The following is a 12695-nucleotide window of genomic DNA, read 5'->3' as shown; positions in this document are numbered from 1 at the left end:
TTTTAAATACGATGTCAACCTACTTTCGCACTCCGCGAGCGGTAGCATAACCGCTACCAAATGGCTACCAATTTCCCTTCATCGCATTCTGTGGTCAGCTCAGCAGCGAGAAAGGAACCCATTACTAACCCGATGACACACCATCGTCGTCACCTCGCAATCGTCGGCGCAAACCACCAGAAAACCATCGACGATTATAAAGTTGTAGGCCACGAACGATTCAGACCCTCGATGGCCTCGGACTGGGCTCACGGTCTAGAAACAATTTTACGGTACATTACGCATTCACCACCAATTTCACCAGTCGTCCGATTCCGTTTATGTCCGCGAGCAGAGAGGTGGTATGCTAAACGACAAAAAGTGGTGGCACCAATCGATCGACGTGGTGGTGCCCTGGGAAGCCCATCGCGTCAATCGCCTCTCGTATGGTGGTCCCCGTCCATCTCGGTTAGTGCGCCGTACACGAAGTACACGTTCCTCCGTGATTGAGGTAACCAAACTGGAGGCAACTGAGGGGACGATGACGACGATGACGACGATGAAGGAAGTTAGGTCAACGCTTGAACGCGCAAACGTTGTACCATCCCATCGTGGAGCCTTTCTGCAAAGTTATCAGCGTTCAATCCGATTAATTGCTGATTATTAGTAATGAAGATGAGGTCCACGCAAACACGCAGAACGCTCGTATGACGCAATTCTAACAAACGATCCTCCGATCGCCGTTCGAGTGGAAACTCTCCGGTTTTTCCGCTTTATTACGATCCACCCATCCGCCTGCAGCTCTACGCGTGTGTTCCCCGCTTGTGTATGTATCCATGTCGTTAGTAAGATGCTGAGATGCTTCCTGCCCCTTTCCCGTGGGGAGAGAATTTTTGTGTGCGCGGATTCCATTCAGCCACGAGGTTCTCAAGGTCAACCATTAGATATGGTGGCCGGGGGGTGCTGAGGAACGCATCGAACCATCAGCGACCATCGGTACCACCCCTCTTCTCGCTCTGCACCCGCGCTAATCAACCGGCAGACCGTTCTTGGTTATGCTTGGTAAATTATGACCAGCCTCAAATCGCTTCTATGAATCAGCGCCGTGAATGGAGGATGCCGTGATGCCGTGATAGGATTGGACAGGGAGTCAGCGTGAGAAGAAACTTCCAATTCCCTTCCTTCCTGCCCGCCCCTTCTCTTCCCACAGCTTCCGCTTCACCTTTCCGTTCCTTCCTTTTGCCAGCGGAATTCCTCACGGTGCGATTATGCGCGAGGTACGAAATCGTTGATAACTGTGCGTGATAGCAACAGCAGCGCAAACACCGACAACATAACTGCACACAGATCCTCCTCTGCACATCGAGAGCTAATGTCTTTCTTCAGTTTCTAAATGCGTGATTTAGCAACCACCAATTGGCATCCTCATCCGAAAGCAGCTCTGCTGAAGAAGTGTGTGGTGGTGTATGTGAAGGTCATAAACTACCGCCATCATCGTCTTAGATATCGGCACCGTAAGAAGGCGAATCATTTGCGTTCCTGCGCGAATATGCACATCAGGGTGCAAATGCTGATGCGAGGATGCGAACGACCACTTCCTCACACTCGCTACAATCTAATCGTGCCGAGTCGTCGATGGCGAGTGCATACAATTTGAAATGATGAGCCGTGCGCGCTAAATTTATCCCAAAACGGCTCATCGCACACCACAGAGCACAGCAGGATTGGCCTTTTTGCCTCATTATACCAGCGCATCGCGATCGATCGACCGCGGGTGAGCAATTGTCCACGGGATCACAGCGCAGCTCCCTGAAAAACCATTAGGATGAGATCATCGTCATCAGCATCATCATCATCATCATCATCATCGGAACCTCCGGTTCCTTGTGGTTCCGGCGTCACACGGCGCGTGATGTGGATGGACATTCTTGCGGCCGCTTTTTTGCACGATCGGTGCCGCGACCAACGGCGAACCGCGGAATGATGCGATACGCGGTGGAAGTGTACGGTGGTGTGCGACTGTATGATGCGATGCGATAGTGATCTTCGCCGTGTGTCAGCTTGTCAGCACCGGCAGCAACAGCGGCAATAACAACAATTGCTTGTACACCACCTAGCGATGATCGTGAGGATGAGCGCACGAAAAATAAAATAAAATAAAGAGGATGATGCGCGCTTCCTGGAACGCACACATACGATTCGGATGGACCACGCTCGCCTGATAATCGATTGCAATCGGAGTGAGGAGGATGGCTGACACCAATGCGGCGAACATCGGCACATCTTCCTTGATTAATCGCATCGGATGATTGACGATTGTTGTGGGGCTAGTGTCATGGAATGGAATGGCGCACAAACTGATTGTATTGAGGAGCAATTAAAGATCCTTTTTGGGAAGCAGTTGCTGCGGTTTATTAGAACCTATTAAGTATTGTCAACATTTGTAAGCAAATTTCTAACCAGCAAAGTGAGAGCAAACAGAAATCTAATTCTTATCAAAGCTTCACTCTCATGGCTGGGTTCAATTTGCTCAATTTAAATATGGTTCTGCATCGAGTTGTTTTCAGGCAAATAAAAGAATCATCGCTGCACGGGCTGAATATGTACTGGAGTTGGGTTAAAGTAGGGGTTAATAAGCATGGTTGGGATGAGGACAAACAAACCAAACGCATGCATTCATCGGTCATCGGTTCTTCAATTGCCTTCGGACAAGGCCGGCGAAACCTGAGGTGATAGTTCACTTCTCGCTGCTTTTGAGTGCTATTTACGATGCTGCTGTTCTTGACCATTCACTTGCGGCCAGCTACAGGAAGGAGACTCTTTAGGAAATTGAAGAAATAAACACCTGATGCTATCGGAAGCATGGCATTGAAGCGTCGAACGTGTCGTCGTCTCTTACGTAATACAAGAATCGCAAATCTCTTGACAATTTTGACCTGGCTGATGCTTGTTAGGCGGTCGATTGAGTGATTCTATCCGGCGCTACCACTTTGATTGACTACATTACGTCATGCTAGTGTGCTGTGTAACCTGTTATTAACAATGGCGATTGTCTCCAGTTCATCGTGGCAGTAGCGACATCTCATCTGCACCCAGTAACTCATACTTAAGGCCAGAAGACATTTAGATATTAAACTACCTCTTCCCAAAACCCAAAAACTTTCCAAATTTATTAACGCTCACCGACGCAACCCGAAGTGGTGGCACTCTAGCTGGCACTTAATCGCTACAAGTTGCCCATTTTGGCAATTCGAAAGCAACTCTAACCCTCTGAGCCAGACAATGCAACCCACGTTGTGCGGCGTGTGGCACAAAAATCGAGGTAACATTGCATTCGATTGTGAAATTACGTTTGTATTTTACAAATTGCAGTACCACATGCCAGGGACAGCAGATGCTTCTGATGCATCGATCTACGAGAATCAATTGTACGCAGCAGCAGCAGCAGCAGCAGCAGCAGTCACCATTCGTGGGAGTAGAAAGAATGACCTCTGGAGATGAACAGCAAGCGCTAGCATCCGGTCCTAGCATCGTGGACCAATCGACAACGTCGCTGAGGCGACAACGTGGCGGGGCGTACGCTGAGAACGCTGCCGTCGAATCGTCTACGATTATGATGATTGTTTAATCTTTGCAATCATCATCTTAGCATGATTGTTTGCGCACGTTCCGCCAGCATAGATGTGGAGAAACCACAAAGCCCCAACACGGGACCAAGCCAGGTCAGCCAGAGCAGCAGCAGCAGCACAAAAAGGGCGCCACAGCTTCAGCTATTATGTCCGCGTGTGCACAAGAAGAATTCGAGTCGAACGAATGGTGGGTGCTGAAAGCGGTGGGAGCGGTGAAAGTGTGCTGCAGCAGGAGCAGCAGCAGCGGGAGGAAAGTTGGAAAAAAATCTTTATCCAAGCCAAGACGGAATGGGAAGCTAAGCCAAGCTAACGGTCCAGGGATCTGCTGCGGTCGTTGCCATTCTGAATAATTGCGCAATTGGTCGGTGGTCGCTGATGGTAGCACAAAAACAGAAAAGCATTTAGGGCCCTGGCACTGGGCGCTGGTGAGGTGTAAACAGTTCCTTTCCTTTCCCGGGCGCAGGAACAAACGTTTTAAATTCAATTTCCAACTCCAGGTCTCTCATTCGTCTATCATGTAACACTTTTTACCAGATATTACGTGGAGCGCGCTAGGCGAACAAGGCGCATACCAGGCACGACCTACAATTTCTCTATTCCAGACCCTGGCGCGCACAATCCACATGCCACAAACGGGCGGTGCAAAGGTTGCCAGCCAGGCACGTTAAATGGGCACATCAGCACCGGCAACTACCACCACCTCCAAGGTCCAGCAAGTGGTGTCTGTTTACATTGTAGCGTAGAGCACAAACAGCAGCAGAACTCAACCGGATATAAGCTTATGCACCCTGTCGCACTGCCGGCTGTCGATTGGCTAATTTGTGGTGCGTTAACACAGCTGACACCTTGCGCCTCACTAAACACGATGTCCGTAACGGCGAGTAACAAATCAAGCAAATTTGAAACGAGAAAAAGCCATCGCCAAGTACATTCCAAGCGCATGGCGTCGTCTGCTTGCCCTTACGCCCTACAGCATCACCGCTTACCCTTGGCGCCGTGCTGTGGACAACCCTGTTGTGCGCGTTGTCACCGCTCAAACGGCGGCTCATTTGTTTTTCATTTTAATTCCTCTGATAACGGCGGTCCTCTGGCAATGACAGAGTCGCGGACGGAAGGTATCCACGGGTTCCACTATCAAGGTGCTAAGGGCCCCCCCCCCCCCCCCCTTGGCTACCCCATAGTTTGACGGATGATGATAGACCAACAGCCGGCTGCTTGGCTGTGCTCCCGTGTACGGCACTTTGGCACGTTTTTCGAGCGAGAACATCGCGCCAACGCCTCGGCCCCTAAGTAATGTGCATTAATGAACGTGCATAAATATGCCCAACCAACCAAGCCACGGTTATATGGTAAACCGTCTTGCATCTTGGATTAATTGGATCTCTCGCGGGAGATAACGCTGGCAAACTGACGCTGTTGTGACGGTTTGACAAATTATCCAAACGGTTTCCTCCCGATTCCAGCGGGACACGATACACCGCTAGGAGGTCGTTTGATTGGAGGAAAAAGTTCCTTCCTTTTTCCCCCACAAAGGAATGCTGACCATCGGTTAGACGTTCAGAGGATAAAGTAAATTACTCTTCATCAGCTAAAGCTGCGCGTGCTAAGAACCATTTAATACACAAAACAGGTCGCAACTCAGGCAGAGGATAATAGTGTACTCGAATCTAACCTTTATGTTTCGCGATTTTTTCTTCTAATTCCCATTACGCTTGAGATCCTGGAGTTGATTAAATACAGTTACCGACTACTCATCAGTAGATGGGTGTCTGATAAAGCTGCATGACCTCATAATGTGCAGCACCGTCACGATTGGCACTGAGATTACTAACGTATTTCGCAATAAGTTGGTAGGTCGTCAAGATCATTGAATTATGGTTGTAAGTGCATGTTTAACGATAGAAAATGCAGTGTTTTGCGCTCGTCGATACTCGTTTATCACTAAGATTACTCAGCTGGCATAGTGAAAACGTTTGTTTGGTTTGTACATCACGATGAGTACGAGAGTGGCGACCTGTTGAACATGTTGTTTGATTAGATATGTCGAGTAGATACTTTATATTCCAGTGTGGCATAAAATGAACGAGACCAACACTTCGTCGACAGTGTTGGCTGCATTCTGATGTCTCATCCGAGTCTTTTGCATACTTTCTACAATCCTAAATCGATAAACTCACAAGAAACTCATACCAATAATTATCTTCCGATAAATAACACTAACGAAGCGTCTATTGACCCTCGTCACACCTAGGACTCTGCTGATCCCAGCATAACACCAACACGTAGGGAACATGCCCAAATTTAGCGCACCGAACCTACTCAAGCTGGATTTGATTAATTGTGATGAATTGAGCATCTCATCTATTGGCCGACCCCTCATCGAGTAGGTGAAGCGAGTATCATTCTTCCCAATGTCAATGACTGCACCGTCTGGGTACCACGTTCTAACTCTAGACGGGCGTAGGAGAAGCTAATTTGAAATTTTGTGCAAATGTGCCATCGTCAAACATGGGAATTAGGCGCGATTCGTGAGATCATCTGCTCTGCGTGCTGAGTGGTATTGTCTTCACGCTTGTAATAACGATGCTAGAAACACCTTGATCCATGATCTTCGTCGTATCTTGTGTTCCATTTCATATTTCGGATTAAAACGCTACTTCGCCTCAATCAAACCGAATTGAACGAATCACATCTTTACGTCCGAACGAACGAACGAAAAAAAAGGTTATTAAATCAAGGTAAGATGATGGCAGAAGGTGAAGCAGTCGCCAGCAGTCGCGGGAAAGATGATTGATGAGCCGGAGAAGAAGCGTACGCGTACCACGTTAGCTAAAGGTTCCCAATTGCTCACAGCCAATTATGACTTCATCGGACAGAAGTATGAGTTCATAAAAGTCCCTGCACACAACAAGACAGCGGACATCAACAATGCGCCTCTCAGGCATTCTAGCTAGTTCCAAGCGAATTACGCTTAACGCGCCTGACAGCCTCAGAAAGAGAGAGAGAGAGGAACTAGGGAATGGATTTGATATCTAGCACTAGACGGAGCCCTACGACGCATCCGTAAGCCATCGTAATCATCCGTCCACCTACGCGCCACTGATCGTATTAATACGCCGGACCGGTGGACGGACAGTCGGCAACATTGTACCTTTGAACCACTCCGATCATGGCCGGCAACTGCTCGGTCGGACTGGCCGCTAAAATTTCCCGCATTCTGACAGCCTCAAGACAGTCACAGAAGAACCTTGGAGCTTGGCCGTTGCATGCCAAACAGAACAGAACTCAACGCTAAGCGCAAGAGTGCACCATGAGTGCGTCCATTTCCTTCGCAGGACGGCGACACGGCGAGTCAACGATGCGTAGCCACTGGCCACTGGATCGTTAGCTCGCGTCCGGGAGCGGGGAGACCGCCTGCATGAGTCAGAACCCGGGCAAGACAGCGCAAGCACGTACAACAGCAGCAACAACAACAACAAAAACGCTGGCCCATCAGATTTATTCCTTTTTCGCCATTTTTCCTTCTCCACTCGATCTCGAGGGCCCCAGCAATTTTGTGCATTTTGTGAGCGCTGCCGTGGTGGCCTTCAAGACAACAATCGCTTCGTGGAGGAGAAGAGCGAGCTTTGAAAGGGAGTTGTGGCGAAGTTCACCCCAAAAAATTTACATAACACTGCGAGTGTCTGGCTTCTGGTTAATTTATAATCTAACCAGATTATACATTAACGGCCACCTTTCATGCGCATGTGGCACCATATGTGGCGGTGACATCATCGCACCTCACCGTATGGTGGGTGCGTTGTTCGGAAATTGGAATCGAATCCTCGAAGCGTCTCGCGTGCGCCAAGTCTCGCGGACGTCGAGTGTGGCGTGTTTGGTGCAAATGAACTTTATTAGATTTGACACATACCTTCTCCTTACCTTTTTCTGCCAGCCAGACCCGGCAGGACGGTATTATTGATGGCGCTCACTCATGTGGAATTTGTTATTTCGAATCGACGCACGGTCGCGTTCACCTTGGTATCGCAGCCGGTGAACAAATGGAACAGTCCTTGAGGCGCACAGGCGTTACTGTAAATACGCGCGCAGTCCATTGTTTTCGGATCATAAATTCCAATAAACAAGTCCAGCAAGAGGGTGACAGAAAGCAAACAGAAACGCAACAAACGATGCCGCCGCGATCGAAACGAGCAGAATTTCCCTACGAGACAACTGGTGCAACAGCTGGTCAAGAATGTGGTTAAAAAGTGGATAATTTTGCCCCGACTTGGGCAATTTCGCATCCTCAAATTGGGTGCAAAAGGGAACGTTTGCGTCACGGCAAAGCGTCAGGCGGCTTCGGAGCAAACATTGTAGAATGCCTGGTGAATTCCCGTTCTCAGCAAAGAATGCAAACCCCGGGACCTAGCAGCCAACGAGCGGCCGTGACGAGCGACGAAATTAACTTAAAACAACAGACATTTCATTCAATTACCCATCAGCGCACTCTGCGTCTGCGGGAGATCACGCGATCGCTCATTGTTTGACCATTCTAATGAAGTAATTACCTTCTCCTTCTTCAGTTGGCGGTCGGTTTTGGTTCTCCCGCGGTCGGTCTGTCCGCGCTGTGCTGTGCAGTGGCTGGCGCCTTCTCGACAACTCGTTCACAGTGCTCCAGAGTGCTCCAGTAAAATGCAAACCATCGCAATTACACTTGTTCCGAATGATAACATAATAAGCCGACGAGGGAGGCGACGTCCCGTAATGATCGCTAGAAGTGATCGCTTCTCTCTCTCTCTCTATCTCTCGCGAGGCCTAGGCACGCAAGCCCCGAACAGCCCAATACACACGTTTGCCTTCTGCCTTCTGGCGATCGCGACCGGGTCCAGAATCGAAGTTGCTCCATTAGGCTCGTGGCCCGTGAAGCGATCTCTTCTGCGCTCGCTTGAGCTGCGACGGTCCGGAATCGTACTCGATCGCGACATACACGCCTCCAGGCGCCTTTTTCTGGACCGAAAGCCCAGCGTAGCCCAGCGTATGGCTTTCAATTAAAAACATTCGATAATTGTAAAATGTTGTTCTACTACAATTTAAAACGTTTCGTGCGATTGCGACTCCGGGCGTCGATCGTGGTGCTCCTCGTGTCGATCCTCCCTCCCTCGTCTATCGTATGACGTATCAGTAATGGTCCCGGGGAAGCTTCCATGTTGCCGCAACCTGTATCGTTCGATGATGCATTTACTTTTCGTTAATAGCCTGTGCGACTGTCCTCAGCGGGAGGGAATGCTTTGCGGCAGCATCGTCTTCTGAGGCCGCAGAAGCAGCAATTCCACAACCGCAGCACCCCCGGGAACCAGGAGGTGGTGCCAGGATGATAAATGTGTATGGATGGATGTGGAGATGCCGGCAAAACATAAATGTGCCTCTAGGAGTTCTGTCAATATTGATTATTCTGTGCAGGCCGTCCCCTGTTTCCCCTTTCCTGGCGTGGACCCTCCTTTTAATGCAATTATGCATCCGCACGAACGCAACGCAACAGTCAGATCAATTTAGCTGCAATAATATCTTCATCGTGGCGTTACATTTTCAGTAGTAACCTAGCCAGCGGCCAACCAGCCAGTCTTCCGGAATGGGTTTGATGTTTGCATTATTCTAAATTTGGAAGCCGTGTTCCTGAGCTTCTTCATCACGAACCGCGAGCTCTTCACTCGATGTTTGTCCAAGTTTCGCAATCCACAGCAAACAAACTCGCACACGATCGCACCGGTTTTTTGGGCGCATCGTGGGTGACGAATTGGGACGGATTTCGAAATGGACAAATCAAACAGCCGGCACCGAATGGACAGCACTTGCCCCCACTCCAAGGCACCAAAGATCCAAGGTGGTCGGCTGAAGCCGGATTTTCCGCACGCGGTCTGGTGTGGTCTGGACCGGCCAAGTCGACTCGGTCACGTCAACGGACCAATGAACCAGCGAACGATCGTACACCCACAATTGGATACCCATTTTGGGAGTGCCCAGCACCAGGACGTCAGTTCTTCTCCGTCTTTTTGTTCCAACTCCACTCCATGACGCACCTGGAACGGGTTAGTGGTCTTTTCGTAGAACCCCCGCCACCACCTCGTGTGCGTATGTGTCCGTTGACCTTTCGACTCGTTGTCGTGGTCGTCGTTGGCGTCGTCAGCTCACACAGCGAAACACGGAAACGCGGGTGCCAAGCACGAACGCTTCGAAAGCACCAAAACCACAGCGGTTTGCGCCTGGACATGATTCCTTTTTTGAAGCGCCCGTTAAGTGCCGTCGATCGGCCTTTGGCGAATCATTCACTAAAATGTTTGCCTCTAGTACATTACGATGCCGTGCGGGTATTGCGCAAAGTTGGACAACGTCGATGAGAAATGGGGGTCTCTTTCTTGGCAGAAGAAAGGTCGCGTACGTTGCATCCGCTTGCTTGCATAATTAGTGGGTTGAATTTTTGGAGGAAACAAAGTTAGAAAAACACATTTCTTTTTTTTTGCATCCGGCTGAGCTTCGATTGCGACTGGTGATATCGAATATCTGCATAACAGGTTTGAGTTTGGGTGAAGATCGAGCCAAGCCCAAGTTCGCGGAGTTTAGCATTGATGTCGTGAAGAATGTTATGCATTTTTGATTTTTAATCACAAGACAGCATCCATTTCTGCTATCAGCAAATTGATAAGGTAGCCTTCAGGCTTTCCAAACGATAGGGATACCATTTACTAAATAGCTTATTAACTCATCTGGTGCTACAACTTTTTGCTGTAGTCCTATGGTATTCAGTAGAAGAAAATTCCACAACTAGTCACTTCGATGCTTTCGAAGGACGATCGGTTCATACTATCCAATGGTCCTGTCCAATGACAGAGAGATGAATAGTTTTTATCAAAAAATGACAAAAGCTGCGGTGCCGGCGGTTGCATCACGTCACTCCATTATGGCATTTACTTTATGCTTTTGCATAATAATGAATGTATAATTATGAGCCAAAAAGAGATAATTTGCGACATGATTTACTCTCGCGGTATCAACGAGACGTTCCTGGCGAAACTAGAGAAGTCTCTGGCTTCAACCTGCTTATCAGAAGACGACGATATTAATTCGCGAAAAAGGTAGATCATTTTTATGATTTAAGCAGCACTACTTGTAGCTTGGACTGGCATTCAATTGCAGTTAAAAATTGAATTCACAACAGTGCTTATGTAAAGTCTTCATAAATTCATGGCTATTACTTCGATTTTGGTACTCATACAGACTTACTTAAATTTAATATTTTTCTCTCAAAGATCATTACGTTAAACAGATTCATCATTAATCAAATTGAGGATACAATTTCAAATTGAAGTACAAAAGTAGCTTGCAAAAAAATTGATTCATCCCACATTGGTTTTGTTGCTTGCAAAAGAGTTGCTCATGAAAGGAATGAAGTAAAAGTGTTTACTATTATATCTAGATTTAAAAAGAAAAGCAGCAAAAACCACGACCAACTACGCACGACTTTTCCACTTACAGTTGCCGCTCGCCAAGCCAAACGTTCGAATTGCTTCGTGAGCTATAAAACGCGTACGCTCACGTCAATATTAGATAACACAATAGAGCGTCGCTAATTGCACACCAAACCAGCCCATCCACCCACCCATCACGAGCTGGCCAATTCCACGTCGGCATTTCGCGGGCGCGAGAAACCAAGAGATGGACGACAACACGTGGGCATCCACGGAATCTTCCTACCCTACTCCACGCCACGGATGGCACATCCGAAGAGCAGCAGCAGCATAAAGGCAAAGGACCTTGACACCATCCAAAGTAGGCCCGAATCAAAGGCCCTCCCTCACCCCCTTCCCCCACACGTGATTAATCATATTTCTCCAACACGCCAACTATAACGCTGCGCCACCCTGATCGTTCTACGCCAATTGCCCGAACCCACAACCCGCGCCAGATACTTTGTCGTAAGCCAGGACGCGAAAAGCCGGCAGGGTGGGAGGGCGATCGAGCCAGGGGTGCGGCTGGAGTGGATGACTCAAACGGCGGCTCTGCATGGCTGCCATGGGTGCCCGCGGTTCCTGCCTTCCATCCGGTTCGATTGCTTGGATTGCGATCTAGTTGCCTGGTGAGCGTATATGCCATAAATTGGACAAGCTGCTCCTGCGTAGGATGCTCGAGTTACATGCCGCCGCCGCCGCCGCCGCCGTCGCTCGTCGCCCCTCGTCACCACCACCTTTAGACGGGCGTGAATAGCACGGCAAGAACTGCGCTAAATTATAGACTTCTTGTACACTCTTACTCTCCTCCGGAGACTCCGGAGGCGCCACAGTCTTTGTTCAATCGCGTCACCGCAGCGGGACTGACTTGTGGCCTGTGGGTGGCTTTCATTTATTTATCTTTTCCGCGCTCGTAAAAACCGGAAACCTTCAAACACCGTCGAGTTCGATCGACGGTGATCGCGTGGAGTGTCCCTCTGCTCAGCTGGACGCGTCTTACGCCATTTCATTGGCCGCTAAAGCTGAGGAAGGTTTGTCGGATTTGGCATTTCCACACGTACTTCATTCTGTGCCAGCGCCCAGCAACTTTGCCACCACCACCTTTAGTTCTGATAAGGAAAGTCAGTTCGGTAGCATGGAAAATCACTTCAATTGAAAGGGCGCAGCGACGGCCAGAAGCCGTGGCTGCAACCGTTGTGCGCGAAGATGGCAATCGATTGCACGCCCGGTGCTGCGCACGCCGTGGCAGTAAGCGATCCGCGGAACCATCCGCGACCGCATTCACCATCGATAAGATGCAATTGAACACAATATAAATCTCCTATTACGTCGTGTAATATTGTTAGCATCCTCTCGCCCCCTTAGGGGATGCCAGGCGGCAGTGGCCGCTGCGGGTTCATTGCTTTCACTCAGCTCCACCATAAATCATTCGCGGTCGCGAGCTTTTCCCGTGAACCGTGAACCGACTAAGGAAGGAAGACTCAGGGTGGTTGGGTTGGGTTGGGTTGGGTGGTGGGAGTCAGGGTTCAGATTGCTAACCTTGCTTCACACTGTGCAATCAGCACCATGCTCCCAGGCCGTTGCTCAGATTCTAATGGGGAACCGG

The sequence above is a fragment of the Anopheles aquasalis genome, chromosome 2, assembly GCF_943734665.1.
Source record: "Anopheles aquasalis chromosome 2, idAnoAquaMG_Q_19, whole genome shotgun sequence".
Taxonomy (NCBI): domain Eukaryota; kingdom Metazoa; phylum Arthropoda; class Insecta; order Diptera; family Culicidae; genus Anopheles; species Anopheles aquasalis.
This window is presented reverse-complemented; position numbering follows the sequence as displayed.